The 17,620-nt window shown below is 37.0% G+C and overlaps 1 protein-coding gene across 12 annotated transcripts in view; it reads left to right on the top strand.

Moving 5' to 3' along the window:
- The window catches only part of FHIT (fragile histidine triad diadenosine triphosphatase), a 1,509,753-nt gene that overhangs the window by 521,419 nt on the left and 970,714 nt on the right, over positions 1 to 17,620 (top strand). Inside the window, exon 1 of one of the 12 annotated variants that reach the window (XM_036870241.1) lies at positions 15,877 to 15,938. The exons of the other annotated variants lie outside the window; for them this stretch is intronic. The gene's annotated coding sequence lies outside the window, so the exon portion shown is untranslated. Of the gene's footprint in view, positions 1 to 15,876; positions 15,939 to 17,620 lie in introns of those variants that run through there. 12 annotated transcript variants of the gene reach the window in all.

The following is a 17,620-nucleotide window of genomic DNA, read 5'->3' as shown; positions in this document are numbered from 1 at the left end:
CAAGCACTTGAACTCAGGGGTGATTTATTTTTCATTTGACTGTGGTGAATATTCATGATTTGCATATTAAATTAGAATTACTGAGATTTTTGTTTACCCTAAAGAAGTTTGGGAATGTATGTCTTTGAATTTACTGAAATTCAGAGAATTTTCTACCTAGAAGGAACCTTAAACTGATCTGGTAAAATTCACTAGATAATGTATATAAAAACATTGAATGTTTTGTAAAAACTGGACTGATATAGATATTTTTATGAGGGCTCATTGGTATAGGACCACGGTTTGTTTCCTTCTTTCCTTTTCTCCTGCCTCCTTCCCTCCTTCTCTCTCTACTTCCCTTCCTTTTTATTTGTTTTTTTCCTTTCCCTGTTTTTTTTTTAAAACAGTAGGAACCTTTACTCAAAGAAAATCTTGCCCAAGAGCTCAATATGTAAAATAGAGTTACTCTTAAATAGAGAGTGGGGTTGGGCTCTACCTTCCTTATCTTTACTCTACCACATGGACCCCCCACCCCCGCAGCGTACCCTACAGAGACCTTGGTTTTCCATGATCACAGTTTTTTTTTTTTTTTTAATATTTATTTATTTATTTTTTATATTGTGTTTTGGCTGTGTTGGGTCTTCGTTTCCGTGCGAAGGCCTTCTCTAGCCGTGGCAAGCGGGGGCCACTCTTCATCGCGGTGCGCGGGCCTCTCACTGTCGCGGCCTCTCTTGTTGCGGAGCACAGGCTCCAGACGCGCAGGCTCAGTAGTTGTGGCTCACAGGCCCAGTTGCTCCGTGGCATGTGGGATCTTCCCAGACCAGGGCTCGAACCTGTGTCCCCTGCATTGGCAGGCAGATTCTCAACTACTGCGCCACCAGGGAAGCCCCATGATCACAGTTTTAAAACTTAAGAGAGCTGAATAATTTATTAATCAACACATTATATGCCAGACGCTCTTTTAAACATTTTACAAATATTAACTCAATCCTCAAAATAACCCTGGTATGATTATTATTATTACTCTCATTTTACAGATGAGGAAAGTGAAGTGCAAAAGAGTTAATAAGTTGCCTGAGATCACACAGCTATTAAATGGCAGAGCCTGGACAGTCTTCTTCCAGAGTCCCTATTCTTACCCAGAAGGCTTTGCAGCTTCTCCTTAGCAGCCGCAGTTATATGCAGCTATTATTAGGTGTTAGGCACTGTGCTAGGAGCTTTACATATTTAGCATAGCTGATGCTCCAAAAGTAGCCAAAGAGGTAACAGTACTATCCCCAGTTTACGTATGCAGGAAATGAGGCATAAGAAAGTTACATAGCATTCCTGTGAGGGGCAAGGCCAGGATTTGAACCTTTGTAGTTTGACTTCAGAGCCCATGCTCTTAACCACTTGTTTCATAGTCTCCCATAAAAATGAAAATATTTGTTTTTAAAGAGTTGTGATGCTTTTCATTTTCCTTCATGCTGGGTTCACATTGGCTAACACTACCAAGAGAATATCTATATTTTGAGGAGCCCACCAGTTATCTCTACCAGGGCAGGATCATACTCACAAAAAATTTAGTATCTTAGTGTTCCTTACCCATATCCTAATGTTTCTCAAATTTGCCTTCTGGTCCTTCCCAAATTAGCCTGCTTAATTTTCGCAGTATTCTTTGCAACTCGCCTAAGCAATGAATGCCATCAAGTAATCATACTTACCTGACAAAGACTAGTGGCTCTCCTCCTAGGTCAATCTATCTATGTTTTGACTTAATCCTCCTGGAGATACAAAATCTTTGTCTTGTTTGATGATTGCAATGGTAGAAATATTAGACCCTACTGCAGACTAATAGTAGAGGACCTTTCTCTCGATTCAGTGCTGGTCCAGCTAAAGAACTATACATCTAGAACAGTTGTGTCCAGCATGCAAGGATAAGGTGATTCATATAGTAGGAGCAGTGAGAAGCCTGATGGTGTAAGATCTAGTACATATGGATGAATGAGTTTATGCTATTCACTGAACTGTGTTGTGCTTTGGCCCTTTATCTGCTGTGCAGAAATTGTTCAGGGCAAGCAAGGTCATGTAAAGAGTACTGGCTGCCATGTGGCCTTCAATACTGGCAAGGTAGAAAGTGGTGCTGTGTTAACTCTGTAATAATATGTTTCTTTTAGGACAGTATAGTTTATTCCTTACAGCTTAATATGCCTTTGTCAATTTCCTCTTAATATTTACCCATGACTTTAGCCTCTTGAATTAAATCTTGGGTAAACATGGTGATTTCCAGAGACCAGTGAGTAGAGAGATACCTACTTGGGCAGATGAAGATATATGGAAATCTCAGTCTTAGTAGCCTCCTATTTAGAGAGAGAGAAACATTTGAAAATGTAATCTTTTACTTCTTCCCCAAGGAAAAGTAGTGCTGCACAAAATTAAATAGATAGGCCATGGTTCTACCAATTTAAAGGAAAAAGAATTCTTATAGTTAGAAAAACATGCTCCCTTTATATAAAACTATAATTTCTCAAGTTTGTATTCACGCATGAAGGAGTGAGTTAGTAGGATCAGCACCTTACCCAAAAAGAGATTTAAGAATACATGAAACTAAATTAATGCCTGATACTAGCCTCTAATATAACTTTTCCCAATTTGCTATAAAAATACTCTTTCCTCCTTCTAGTCATAGCACAAGGGAAACATCAGGTGAAATTGTTCATTTTAGTTTCACCAAACTTCTAGTTAGTAGACACCTCTATAGCAATATATATATATATATATATATATATATATATATATATATATATATTTCACCTGATGTTTCCCTTGTGCTATGACTAGAAGGAGGAAAGACCTTTGTCCTTTGGCTGCAGTCTTTCCCCTGGTTCAGAAGTATACAGAGAGTAATTACAAAAGTAAATGAGAATTCCTACACAATGTAAGTACTCTTTTGAAGCACCACTGTTAATGCAGACTTGAATATCTACATTCATGTTGAGAATGCAAATAGTGATTGACCAAAGAGATGGTCATGTATTAGTTTCTTACGGCTTCTGCAATAAATTACCACAAACATAGCAGCTCAAAATAACACAGATTTATTATTTTAAAGTCCTGGAGGTCAGAAGTCTGAAATGGATTTGGATTTCATCAGGATAAAATCAAGGTGTTGGTGGGCTGCATTTCTTTCTGGAGTCTCTGGAGAGAATCTGTTTCCTTCCCTTTTCCAGCTTCTAGAGATTGCCCACATTCCTTGGCTTGTGGCCCTCCTCCATGTTCAAAGCCAGCAATGGCCAGTTGTCTTTTTCATGTTGCATCACTCTGACTCTTCTATCTCTCTCTCTTCATACTTAAGGACCCTTGAGATATATTGAGTCCAGCTGAGTAATAGTGGAATATCTATTTTAAGGTCAGATGATTAGCAACCTTAATTCCATCTGCCAACTTAATTCTTCTTTGTCATGTAAACCTAACATTCACAGATTCTAGAGATTAGGATGTAGACATTATTCTGCCTACTACATGTGACTATAATATTTTTGGAAGTACGTTTGTCAATATCTGTCATAGGTAAAGTTCCATAGCTATGCTAAAAGTGAAGGGGGCCTTGTGGATTCTTGGGTTTTTGTTTGTTTGTTTGTTTGTTTTTCTGTATTTAGATTGGACATAGATCTAGGCAGTGGAGCTAGAAGATTCTACATAAATCCAAAGAGCTCCACTAGATGGAAAACCTGCTAGAGGCTGGGAATTGGGATATAAGTTTTGTAAACCAACTTATGATCCACCAGTAGGGGATTCAATTAAAGACACATAAGTAAAGACAATCGTCATCTCTTTCTTGACAAACACTGGCTCTTTCACGATAAATTTAAAATTAAAAAACCATGATGGACCCAAAAAAGAGAACAGTGTCTAAGAGACTAAGAGTAACAGTTGACCTCCCAGGATGATTTGCCACAGGAATATGAAAGAATTTTTAGAAGTTCAACATCCTCAATAACTTTAAGATACAGAAAGATAAACGAGAAAATAAGTTTAGACTAAAAGAAAGCAGGATGATTAGAAAAGGAGACAGGTTAGTCAAGAAAACATGGTAAAGAAACCAGAATGCCATGTTAGAATATTCATTAGAAGCTGAAAAAAAAAATTATCATTTAAAATATATGTATATCACTATTGTTGAAGGAAAATTGTTACGTTCTATCAAAATGAAGAAGAAAAGAACAATAAAAATTAATGAAATAGAGAAGATTAAAAATATAGAAGACAGAGATCATAGACTTAAACACTAGACAAAATCTAAGAATTATAGATGTTCTTGAGGCAGCAATAATTGGAACACAAGTAATAATCAAAAATTAATAAAAGTTCTTTTGGGGTAAAATAAAAACAAAACCAAGAAAGCTTCAGTACGCAAATTGAAAGGACTTTCCATACCTCAGGCAACGTTAATCAAAAGGGTTCCATACCATTACAACTTGGCAATTTTTTTTTTAAATTACAATAATAAAGAAAAAAATCCTTTAAATATGTAGGCAAAGAAAACAATTTACTTTGCAAAGGAGCAACAATCAGACTGCCTTTTTTGTTTGTTTTTAAATTTCACACTATATAATAGGTGCTCTTGCTATAAAATCTATAACAATTTGCTTGGAACAGTTTACAAGGGTGTACCCAAGAAAGGTAAATATAGTCAAGTTGTCTTTCACTTGTTAAAGTAACAGAAAGAAATTCTCAAATATGCAAGAAAAAAGAAAATATAAAACCTCTTTACTAGGGAAATGGCTTAAGGATATAGGCCAGGTCAGTGCTACTCAAAGTGTGGTTCAGGGTTCAGTAACATCAACAATATCTGGAAACTAATACAGATTCTCAGGTCCACCCCAAACCACCTGAAGCTAAATTTCTGCGGATGGAATGCAGCTATTTCTGTGTTAACAGTTTTTCTAGAAGATTCTCACATGCATTAAAATTTACGAAGCACTGGGCTAGGTGAGAGAAAACAAACTTAAGAATTAAGTAACAGAAGTAAATGATATTAAGAAATAGACCATTAATACTGAAACCAAATAAAAGTGAGATTTAAACAATAGTAACTTTAATTATAACACTGAATACAAATGTAAAACTATACTTATGAAAGACAACACATGTAATATAAAACAATGCTTAATAAGTATTAAGTATTTAATATTTTAATATTTAATACTAAGTAATGGTAAAATCCAAGATCAGATTTACAGAGTCCAGAAATAAAACTGATAAATCCTCATTTTTCTTAGCGGTACACTTGATAATTTCAAGCATTCAAAAGTTTCAGGGTTTACTTAATCATTCAACAAACATCAGAGAAGCAAGAAGAACTACAATCTTGCAGCCTGTGGAAAAAAAAACACATTCACAGAAAGATAGACAAGATGAAAGGGCAGAGGGCTATGTACCAGATGAAGGAACAAGATAAAACCCCAGAAAAACAACTAAACGAAGTGGAGATAGGCAACCTTCCACAAAAAGAATTCAGAATAATGATAGTGAAGATGATCCATGACCTCGGAAAAAGAATGTAGGCAAAGATCAAGAAGATGCAAGAAATGTTTAACAAAGACCTAGAAGAATGAAAGAACAAACAAACAGAGATGAACAATACAATAACTGAAATGAAAACTACACTAGAAGGAATCAATAGCAGAATAACTGAGGCAGAAGAATGGATAAGTGACATGAAGACAGAATCGTGGAATTCACGGCTGTGGAACAGAATAAAGAAAAAAGAATGAAAAGAAATGAAGAGAGCCTAAGAGACCTCTGGGACAGCATTAAACGCACCAACATTCGCATTATAGGGGTCCCAGAAGGAGAAGAGAGAGAGAAAGGACCCGAGAAAATATTTGAAGAGATTATATTGAAAAACTTCCCTAACATGGGAAAGGAAATAGCCACCCAAGCCCCGGAAGTGCAGAGAGTCCCATACAGGATAAACCAAAAGAGAAACACGCCAAGACACATAGTAATCAAACTGACAAATATTAAAGACAAAGAAAACTTATTGAAAGCAGCAAGGGAAAAGCAACAAATAACATACAAGGGAACTCCCATAAGGTTAACAGCTGATTTCTCAGCAGAAACTCTACAAGCCAGAAGGGAGTGGCATGATATACTTAAAGTGATGAAAGGGAAGAACCTACAACCAAGATTACTCTACCCGGCAAGGATCTCATTCAGATTTGATGGAGAAATCAAAAGCTTTACAGACAAGCAAAAGCTAAGAGAATTCAGCACCACCAAACCAGCTCTACAACAAATGCTAAAGGAGCTTCTCTAAGTAGGAAACACAAGCGAAGAAAAAGACCTACAAAAACAAACCCAAAACAATTAAGAAAATGGTCATAGGAACATACATATCGATAATTACCTTAAACATGAATGGATTAAATGCTCCAAGCAAAAGACACAGGCTCGCTGAATGGATACAAAAACAAGACCCATATATATGCTGTCTACAAGAGACCCACTTCAGACCTAGGGACACATACAGACTGAAAGCGAGGGGATGGAAAATAATATTCCATGCAAATGGAAATCAAAAGGAAGCTGGAGTAGCAATACTCATATCAGATAAAATAGACTTTAAAATAAAGAATGTTACAAGAGACAAGGAAGGACACTACATAATGATCAAGGGATCAATCCAAGAAGAAGGTATAACAATTATAAATATATACGTACCCAACATAGGAGCACCTCAATACATAAGGCAACTGCTAACAGCTATAAAATAGGAAATCAACAGTAACACAATAATAATGGGGGACTTTAACACCTCACTTACACCAATGGACAGATCATCCAAAATGAAAATAAATAAGGAAACAGAAGCTTTAAATGACACAATAGACCAGATAGATTTAATTGATATTTATAGGACATTCCATCCAAAAACAGCAGATTACAGTTCATTCTCAAGTGCGCATGGAACATTCTCCAAGATAGATCACATCTTGGGTCAGAGGTCAAGCCACAGTAAATTTAAGAAAATTGAAATCATATCAAGCATCTTTTCTGACCACAATGCCTTGAGATTAGAAATGAATTACAGGGAATAAAACGTAAAAAACACAAACACATGGAGGCTAAACAATACATTACTAAATAACTAAGAGATCACTGAAGAAATCAAAGAGGAAATCAAAAAATACCTAGAGACAAATGACAATGAAAACACGATGATCTTTTGGAACCTTTGGGATGCAGTGAAAGCAGTTCTAAGAGGGAAGATTATAGCAATACAAGCCTACCTCAAGAAACAAGAAAAATCTCAAATAAACAATCTAACCTTACACCTAAAAGAACTAGAGAAAGAACAAACAAAACCCAAAGTTAGCAGAAGGAAAGAAATCATAAAGATCAGAGCAGAACTAAATGAAACAGAAACAAAGAAAACAGTAGCAAAGATCAATAAAACTAAAAGTTGGTTCTTTGAGAAGATAAACAAAATTGATAAACCATTAGCCAGACTCATCAATAAAAAGAGGGAGAGGACCCAAATCAATAAAATTAGAAATGAAAAAGAAGAAGTTACAACAGACACCGCAGAAATACAAAGCATCCTAACAGACTGCTACAAGCAACTCTATGCAAATAAAATGGACAACCTGGAAGAAATGGACAAATTCTTAGAAAGATGTAACCTTCCAAGACTGAACCAGGAAGAAATAGAAAATATGAACAGACCAGTCACAAGTAATGAAATTGAAACTGTGATTAAAATTCTTCCAACAAACAAAAGTCCAGGACCAGATGGCTTCACAGATGAATTCTATCAAACATTTAGAGAAGGGCTAACACCCATCCTTCTCAAACTCTTCCAAAAAATTGCACAGGAAGGAACACTCCCAAACTCATTCTATGAGGCCACCATCACCCTGATACCAAAACCAGACAGAGATTCTACAAAAAAAGAATATTACAGACCAATATCACTGACGAATATAGATGCAAAAATCCTCAACCAAATACTAGCAAACAGAATCCAAGAACACATTAAAAGGGTCATACACCATGATGAAGTGGGTTTTATCCCAGGGATGCAAGGATTCTTCAATATACGCTTATCAATCAATGTGATACACCATATTAACAAATTGAAGAATAAAAACCATATGATCATCTCAATAGATGCAGAAAAAGCTTTTGACAAAATTCAACACCCATTTATGATAAAAAACTCTCCAGAAAGTGGGCATAGAGGGAACCTACCTCAACATAATAAAGGCCATATACGACAAACCCACAGCAAACATCATTCTCAATGGTGAAAAACTGAAAGCATTTCCTCTAAGATCAGGAACAAGACAAGGATGTCCACTCTCCCCACTATTATTCAACATAGCTTTGGAAGTCCTAGCCACAGCAATCAGAGAAGAAAAAGAAATAAAAGGAATAAAAATTGGAAAAGAAAAAGTAAAACTGTCACTCTTTGCAGATGACATGATAGTATACATAGAAAATCCTAAAGATGCCACCAGAAAACTACTAGAGGTAATCAATGAATTTGGTAATGTTGCAGGATACAAAATTAATGCACAGAAATCTGTTGCATTCCTGTACACTAATGATGAAAAATCTGAAAGAGAGATTAAGGAAACACTCCCATTTACCATTGCAATAAAAAGAATAAAATACCTAGGAATAAACCTACCTAGCGAGACAAAAGACCTGTATGCAGAAAACTATAAGACACTGATGAAAGAAATTAAAGATGATACCAACAGATGGAGAGATATACCATGTTCTTGGATTGGAAGAATTAATATTGTGAAAATGACTATACTACCCAAAGCAATCTACAGATTCAATGCAATCCCTATCAAATTACCAATGACATTTTTTACGGAACTAGAACAAAAAATCTTAAAATTTGTATGGAGACACAAAAGACCCCGAATAGCCAAAGCAGTCTTGGGAAAGAAAAACGGAGTTGGAGGAATCAGGCTCCCTGACTTCAGACTATACTACAAAGCTACAGTAATCCAGACAGTATGGTACTGGCATAAAAACAAATATAGACCAATGGAACAGGATAGAAAGCCCAGAGATAAACCCATTCACCTATAGTCACCTTATCTTTGATAAAGGAGGCAAGAATATACAGTGGAGAAGAAACAGCCTCTTCAATAAGTGGTGCTGGGAAAACTGGACAGCTACATGTAAAAGAATGAAATTAGAACACTCCCTAACACCATACACAAAAATAAAATCAAAATGGATCAGAGACCTAAATGTAAGACCGGACACTATAAAACTCTTAGAGGAAGACATAGGAAGAACACTCTTTGACACAAATCACAGCAAGATCTTTTTTGATCCACCTCCTAGAGAAATGGAAATAAAACAAAAATAAACAAATGGGACCTAATGAAATTCAAAAGCTTTTGCAAAGCAAAGGAAACTACAAACAAGATGAAAAGACAACCCTTAGAATGGAAGAAAATATTTGCAAACGAATCAACGGACAAAGGATTAATCTCCAAAATATATAAACAGCTCGTGCAGCTCAATATGAGAAAACAAACAACCCAATCCAAAAATGGGCAGAAGACCTAAATAGACATTTCTCCAAAGAAGACATACAGGTGGCCAAGAAGCACATGAAAAGCTGCTGAAAATCACTAATTATTAGAGAAATGCAGATCAAAACTACAATGAGGTATCACCTCACACCAGTTAGAATGGGCATCATAAGAAAATCTACAAACAACAAATGCTGAGGAGGGTGTGGAGGAAAGGGCACCCTCTTGCACTGTTGGTGGGAATGTAAATTGATACAGGCACTATGGAGAACAGTATGGAGGTTCCTTAAAAAACTAAAAATAGAATTACCATATGACCCAGCAATCCCACTACTGGGCATATACCCAGAGAAAACCGTAATTCAAAAAGACACATGCACCCCAATGTTCATTGCAGCACTATTTACAATAGCCAGCTCATGGAAGCAACCTAAATGCCCATTGACAGACGAATGGATAAAGAAGATGTGGTACATATATATATGTAATGGAATATTACTTAGACATAAAAAGGAACAAAATTGGGTCATTTGTTGAAACACGCATGGATCTAGAGACTGTCATACAGAGTGAAGTAAGTCAGAAAGAGAAAAACAAATATTGTATATTAACACATGTATGTGGAACGTAGAAAAATGGTACAGATGAACTGGTTTGCTGGGCAGAAATTGAGACACAGATGTAGAGAACAAACGTATGGACACCAAGGGGGGAAAGTGGTGGTGGTGGGGTGGTGGTGTGATGAATTGGGAGATTGGGATTGATATGTATACACTGATGTGTGTAAAATGGATAACTAATAAGAACCTGCTGTATAAAAAAATAAATTAAATAAAATTCAAAATTCAAAAAAATAAATAAGCTACAAAGATACAGCACAGGGAATATAGCCTGTATTTTGTAATAACTATAAATGGAGTATAATCTTAAAAATTGTGAATCACTGTGTTGTACACCTGAAACATTTCATTGTATAATATTGTAACTCAAGGGAAAAAACAAAAAGAATGGAAAGAAAGTTGCTTTCAGTTAAAGAAAAACTGAGAAAATTTATTGCCTGCAGACTAACTTATATCACAAGAAATGTTAAAGGAAGTTCTTTACGTTGAAAAGAAATAATAGATGAAAACTCAGATCCTCAGGTAAGAATAGAGAACATTAGAAATCTTAAAATAGTAAGGTAAATATGAGCTCATTTTCCTCTCTTAATTTCTTTTCAATATATGTCTATCTAAGTAAAAATGATGAAATCATCTTGTCTGATTTATGATTCATGTAGATGTAATTCAAATGACAACTTGAATGGGGAGTGTTTTGTAAATAGGCCAAACAATGAGTAAGTTTCTATATTTTATATAAAATATAGTATAATATTTATGTAGATTGTGGAAAGAAAGGTTACATTGAATTCCAGGTAGTCTGTGTAAATGTGAATGCTGGTTCCTAGAATGAATGAGAAATATTTGTACAGAATAGCACTTTGCAGATCCTTACTGGCCCACGTGTTAGGCAGGTGGAAACATCATCAGTTCCTACATGGATTCTAGATCAAGCAATCTCTTGACAAAAAACAACTTGGCTTTGACTAACCTTCATACCATGTGTTCTAGGACAATTTAGGAGACATAGCGTGGTTTCCTTTTTCTGTCCATTTTCATTCCCTAAGTAACAGCAGACAACAAGTTCAGAAAAAAGAAAGAGGATGATATTTAGCATTCTTTTCTGTTATGTTATGGGGACACTAAAAAATCAGTATCAGTGGGAAAGCAGTAATAGTTATTTCCTCAAAGCAAGGTTGCTTTTGTGATCCAGTGTGGTCCTTGAACTAGACTCAGGAAGCTGACTGAGTATTGGGAAAGAAGCCAAGAGTGTATGACAGGATTTGTTAATGGGCAGCTCAGCCTTTTCAGATTCTCCTTGGAAAGGGCCCCGGAGCTGGGGGAGCAGAATATTGACTTTGCTCTGAGGTAAGGCAGATGGAGGGGAGGCTGAGATATAGGGAGAGGCAGAGATGACAGGTCTTGCAATATCATGGAAGACAACACATGGAGCAGAAAGAACATGAATTCTGGAATCTGCAAGTCCTACATCTGAACATCTACACCATGTCATGCTGGGTGACACTGAGCCAGTGTGTCAGGCTGAAAAATGGTCCCTAAAAAAGTATCCATGTCAAATTCCTGGAATATGTGAATGTGACCTTATTTGGAAAAAGATTCTTTACAGATGTGACTAAGTTAAAGCTCTTGAGATGAGGAAACCATTCTGGATTATTCCAGGGAGCCCTAAATGCTATCATAAGTATCCTTATAAGAGAGAGGCAGAGTGAGCTTTGAGACACACAGAAGAGGAGGAGATGCGACCTTGGAGGCACTGGAGTGATATGGTGGCCCCACGCCAAGAAATACCAGCAACCACCAGAAGGTGGACGAGGCATGGAGTGGAATCTCTGCTAGAGCCTCTTGAGGGAGCAGGGCTCTGCCAACACCTTGATTTTGGACATCTGGCCTCCAGAATTGTGAGTGTATAAATTTCTGTTGTTAAAAGTACTAAGTTTGTGGTAATTTGTTACAGCAACCACAGGAAGGAAAGGAATACAGCCAGTGACAGACCTCCCTGAATCTCAGTGCCCTCATCTCTAAAATAGGGTCATACTAGCTACCTTGTAATGTTGCCAGAATTAAATGAGAAAATGTGTAAAAATAGAAATTGAAAGAAAGAAGTGAGCAAAGAGCAAAAGATAGGGAACATGCTAGGAAAAATATAGGTATCCCTTGTTTGATGTGAGTAATTTGTACCTGATGATCAGATGTTTTACCCAACAATGTTTTCTAGGAGACAACTTCCCATTATTTTAAATGAGAAAAATGGTAACGTTTAATATGTCAATCCAACTCCCCAGCCAATTTCCTGAAATGTTAGTAAAACACAGTGAAATACACATAATTGAACAATAAGCTATTATACTAGGAGTTAAAATACAGATCTTGCCACTGTTCAGTTGGCAAAAATTTAGATTTATGATACCAAAGCTCAATACAAAAATTTTGAGAAAATGATATACAGGAAAATCCTTAAGACACTTTCCAGATATGTTCCCGTAGAATGTGCAAACCATGGGTAGATACTTTGAAAAGCACACTGAGTGTCAACATGAGGGCTACACATTTCAGACCTTGCCAGTGCTAAAAGGCCATCATAACATCAGTGTGAGCCACACTCTGCCACTGGGCGCTTGAACTGAAAACATTTCCAGTGTCTTTCACATTTCGCAGAGAGTTAAGAAAATATTAAAGACAATTGCAGAGAAGGAAGCAAAGCAAGTAAGATAAGTTTCTACCTACAAAGCAAGTGTTTTTAGCAACTATATTGTTAGGTGATGGAGGATATAATTTTAAGTATTTTAAATTCTAGTATAATAGCTTATTGTTCAATTATGTGCATTTCATTGTGTTTTACATTTTAAAGCATTTTAAAAATGCTTTGCTGTTGGGCTTTTCTGGTGGCTCAGTGGTTAAGAATCCGCCTGCCAATGCAGGGAACACTGGTTCGAGCCCTGGTCCGGGAAGATCCCACATGCTGTGGAGCAACTAAGCCCATGCGCCACAACTACTGAGCCTGTGCTCTAGAGCCCACGTGCCACAACTACTGAAGCCTGCGCACCTAGAGCCCGTGCTCCTCTACAAGAGAAGCCACTGCAATGAGACGCCCATGCACCGTAATGAAGAGTAGCCTCTGCTCACCGCAACTAGAGAAAGCCTGCGCAAAGCAATGAAGGCCCAACACAGCCAAAAATAAAATAAATAAATTAAAAAAAATGCTTTGCTATAATTTTCAAATCAGTGCAGTGAGCAGATCTTGTTTCCATAATCATAATGAACAGCTTTTTTTGGCCTCTTTCTAAAGTGCCTAAGTTTTAATGAGGATTGTGGGGTTTTTTTTCCCAACTGGACAGAATCATTTCCCTTTGTCTGTTCCTATATTGCCAGTTTCTGGCTATGCTTGAAATAGAGGGTTGAATTCTGTATGAAAAGTGCTTAAAGGGACTACAGGGCGTAATCTAAGTCATACAGGAATTGTGAGGATTTTAATGAGATAGTGAATGAAAAGAGCCTAACGCAGTTCCCAGCACAAGTCAGTATCTAATTATCATCGTTATTATCATTGACAGATTACTGCTGTATTTTTATGTTACAGACGAAAGTTTTCACATGATTATTTTTTTTAGGACCAAAAACAGGTTTCCATATTACCTACAAGTACAAAAGTCCTAAAGATGGAAAACAATAAGTTATTTATTGTGTCACTAATATGTCTGAGACTAAAAGAGTTTGGGGAAGAGTAGCAAAAACAAATGGTAAATCTTGAACTTAAAAAGAAAGAAGGGCTATCTATCTCCATTATGGACAGCTGTCATGCACAGGCTGGAGCAACTCTTTAGGTAGAATCAGGGACACTTGAAAACTGGAAATCTTTTGCAAATTAGGATCATAATCTATTTACACCCCCCCCCATGCTGGGCTTTCTTGTGGATAACTGATTCCATGTGTGCAACTTGCAGCAGGACGGGCAGGATAAGGGCCTGGAAATTGTTAAACTCTAGATTGGATGGTACTTTGGAGACCTCCTTACAGGAAAATCTGTCAGTTACATGGCCAATCAAGTTGCAAGGCTAATACTTGCTAATTTTGCATTCCATTGAATGATGATATATAATACACCTCGTGATTCTACAGTAAATATTTCATTTCTTTTACTTTTCTGCCCAATAGATTGGCTTCATGCAGTTGCTAGATGAAAACAGAATTGTGTTGCAAAAGAGATAGATGATTTAGCAAATATGATTTTATATGCCAAAAAAGGTACACTAGCAGCTTTTATGATGAGTGTCCTTGAAGGGAAATATGGTGAATTTGCATCTGATTTAGGTCTTCTCTAAACAACAACAATAACAAAAAAGGCAGAAACAAGCCTAAGACAGTTTTATCTGTTTGGGTGGTATTAATGGGTTCTTGTTGGGAGATCTGTGATAGTGATAGTGATAGTGATGACTATCTGTGATAGTGATGCCTCCTGGTAATTTCTTGTGTGTGAAGGGTACAGGTAGGAATTTATAGGGATGGTTATGATCCAAACTTATTTGGTCTCCAAAGCATGTCCAGGAGAGGTTGTAGGCCTTTTCTCATCCTGCCTGGCATGTATATAACTGCAGATAGCAGCCATGCTAAGTTGTTGGGTAACTCATTTTGGTTACCTTCTTTAGGTGACACATTAGACATTTTTGCCTATCTTGAGTCCTCCATTCTGTCTATTATGGTAGACTGTAAGCTCCATAATGAAACTGTTTCTAACTTGTTCACCTCCATACCCTAGCCTGGTAGCACTCCAAAAAAAATGTCGAACAAATAAGTAGAAAGAATGAACCTAGTGGTTGTCTTATCCATCCATCCATTCATCCATCTATCCTTCCATCCATTTCTCAAGATTGCTGTTTTCTTGAGCAATCTTGAACGTGGTCAAATGCACATTGTAAAATTAAACTTGAGGTGAAGCTATAATTTATTAATGTGCAGAGTGATTGATAAACTTAAGAAAAGAAATTGTACCACTTTGGTCAGCTAGATATACAAACCATTTGGAAACATCTCAGCAAAAGTGAAAGGGCGTCTCTGATGCCTCTAATCTACCTCTCCCTGCTCCCCATCCTTAGCTGCTATTCACACTTGCTTTTCTTAAACATATTTAATTTGTGACAAGTTGGGAGCTACCTTCTCTTTTCTGAGGTGATCTTTGAAGAATAATGTACTTAACTGCAGCCTATTTAGATTGTTTATCTGTATTTAAATCCTTAGCTAGGTATTGTGTTTTGCCTTTAAGATAAAATCAATAATAAAAAGTTGAAAAGCAGCAGAGTAATCCTTGAACATTCCTCAACAACTATCCTCCCCTACTTCCAAAAAGAAACACTGCTTAATCTTAACTTTTTTGAAATTTTTTTCTCAGAGTTCATTTAGCTCTGGGTTCACCTTTATTCAAATGTATAGAAGCTAAAAATGGTACAAAGGAAGTTTATTCTAATCCAGACGCATTTGGAAGCCAGTGTCATTACTAAATGCTGTTGGTCTTGATAAGCTCTTTGATGAGCTGAGATCAGCTTCTATCACAGAGACAGATGTAGTTCATTGTAAAATAGTGTAAAGGCTATGTAAATAGTTGCTGGTGTGCAGCAAATTCAACTTTTGCTGTTTGGAATTTCTGGATTTCTTTTTTTTTTTTTTTTTTTTTTGATCCATGGTTGATTGAATCCTCAGATGCAGAACCTGTGGATACAGAGGGCCGATTGTTTAGGGTACAACCAATACGGAATTACCTCCAGGAAAGGGCTAGCTGTGGTGGTGCTGCTGGAAGCCGGTGAGTTAGACCAACTGAAATGTTTATGTAACCTCCAAATCTCATTGTAAAATTCATCCTACCCAATTGATCTTCAGAGCTTTTGAAAAGAAAAATTATGGAGCTTCCCCTCTCTCCTCATCTGACCTCCTCTGTTCCTGGAGCAGAGACATTAGATGTCAATCAGAGATCCAAGAACATGGGGAAAGGAGTGAGAAAAGGAAGCCTGGGTAATTAACTTGATAAGTATTATCCATCATTCATGTGTACTGTAGAGCAGTGGGTAGTTGGGGAAATAGGATCATTTGTAAAGTTCAGGTGTTGGAGATGGTAGTGAAGAAAGATATTAAAGCATTATAGTTTACAAAGGCAATGACTGTAGAGAATTAAGGACTTCTGCTGTTAGCTGCGATTAAGTGTCTGGTGCCAGTCTTGACCTCCTTTCATGAAGAGCTATAAAATTAGATAAAATGTATGAGGCAACTATTTCCAGGAATTGGCTAACAGGCAATGCAGGACTTTGGTCTTTGAGAGAAGGTAACACTTGAAGTAGGCCTTGGATTCACCTTGGTTTTCTGCCTAGGGGTCCATTCACTGGACCAGAGAGTAAGCCTTATTCTTTCTTATTAAGAATACATTCAAGTTGGAAGAATTACAGTCTCCCTCGCACCATACCCTAAAATTAATTCCAGCTGGATTAAGGCAATAAATGTATAAAATCAATCATTAGAAAGCTAGAAGAGAAATGAGCATTTATCCCAACTACAGTGAGAGAGAACCTTATAAACTTAAAGAGAAAAAGAAAAGATCACAAAAGAAAAGAGTTGTGGACTTGACTCCATTAAAAGTAAACTTCTGTTTGTCAAAAAACAAAAACCAAAATGGAGATACACATGTGCAGCAAACATGAGATACGAGTGCCTAGGGATCTTAAGAGACCAAGAGCTCATACCAATTGATAACAATGCATGATTCCAGTAGTTAAATGGGAGGTCAGACATCCAGTTTTTTCCATCCTAAAGCCTTTATTTTTAATCCTTTCCTTCTCAGTGGGAGAACTCAATTGCCCAAGGTCTCTTCCTGCTTCCTGTTTCATCACTCCTACTTCTGAGCCTCAGCAGGGACCTGGCCTTACATTCCATTGCATTCCCTGCCTGGGGCCCTCTATCTCTTACATGCAATCTTTAGTGATGTTTCTATGAGCTCTAAAAATTTGGGGTTTCCCAGCAACATTGTTCTATGGCATTTGTTACCAGGTATCGGTGTTTCATACTCATCTTTTATTGGAGATGTAATAGTTTCATTTCTAGAAAGAAAATGTGACATGTCACCCCTTTTGACTTCCTACCTTCTCTGAAAAATTGGATGCTTGAGGGGGGTGTGTGTGTGTGCGTGTGTGTGTGTTTGTGTGTTCAGGGTATAGGCTTGAGGGGAGTAATAAAGGAAGTGATGGTGGGGAGGGCTGCCCCAGCATTACATTTTCTGATCTGCTGGAAGCAGAAAAATGAGTGTGATGACCTGAGGGAGCTGATGACTAAGTGAGCATATGTTCTTAGGCACGTTTCAGTAAATCACATTGAGTAAGATTCTCCCTGTTACTCCTTTGTCCATTTACAGGGGTGGGCACTTAACATGTAGGTCTACTCCACTGTACAGCCCCAAAGAAAATATACATAAGCATTCATTCATTCATTTATTCATCC

This window comes from Balaenoptera musculus, chromosome 11 (genome assembly GCF_009873245.2).
Source record: "Balaenoptera musculus isolate JJ_BM4_2016_0621 chromosome 11, mBalMus1.pri.v3, whole genome shotgun sequence".
NCBI lineage: Eukaryota > Metazoa > Chordata > Mammalia > Artiodactyla > Balaenopteridae > Balaenoptera > Balaenoptera musculus.
Note: the sequence above shows the minus strand (reverse complement) of the source record. Positions and strands in the feature narration are given on the sequence as shown.